This window comes from Trachymyrmex septentrionalis, unplaced genomic scaffold (assembly GCF_001594115.1).
Source record: "Trachymyrmex septentrionalis isolate Tsep2-gDNA-1 unplaced genomic scaffold, Tsep1.0 scaffold108, whole genome shotgun sequence".
NCBI lineage: Eukaryota > Metazoa > Arthropoda > Insecta > Hymenoptera > Formicidae > Trachymyrmex > Trachymyrmex septentrionalis.
Window position 1 is genome coordinate 150734 of NW_017304207.1, and position 413 is coordinate 151146.

Consider the following 413-nt stretch of genomic DNA (forward strand, 5'->3'; position numbering starts at 1 on the left):
TAATTTTTAATTTTAATCTCAATCTTCAATGTATAGTCTGATTCCGATGTTAGAGGCGTGTTTAGATTTTCATCATTTAAAGAGCTGAGAGCAGAAATTTAGTGAGAAATATAACCTACATTGTCCATTTGATAGTGTTGTGTGAGAAACCTCAAGAGACTAGTCTCGTAAAATATCTCTTCATTTTGTTCATTAATAAAACATTCCCTTTTAATATTTTAACATACAGTATCTTATTTATCTTTTGTATCTTACGTATACATTATATGTCAGCATAATTATCAAAATTATTTTAATATATTGTATTAATTGATATATATCTCTTTTCTATATAAAATATATTTAATTTTTTATTTATTGTATTTTAAATTTATTTTTTGGACATATACATATATATAAATTTTCTTTTATAT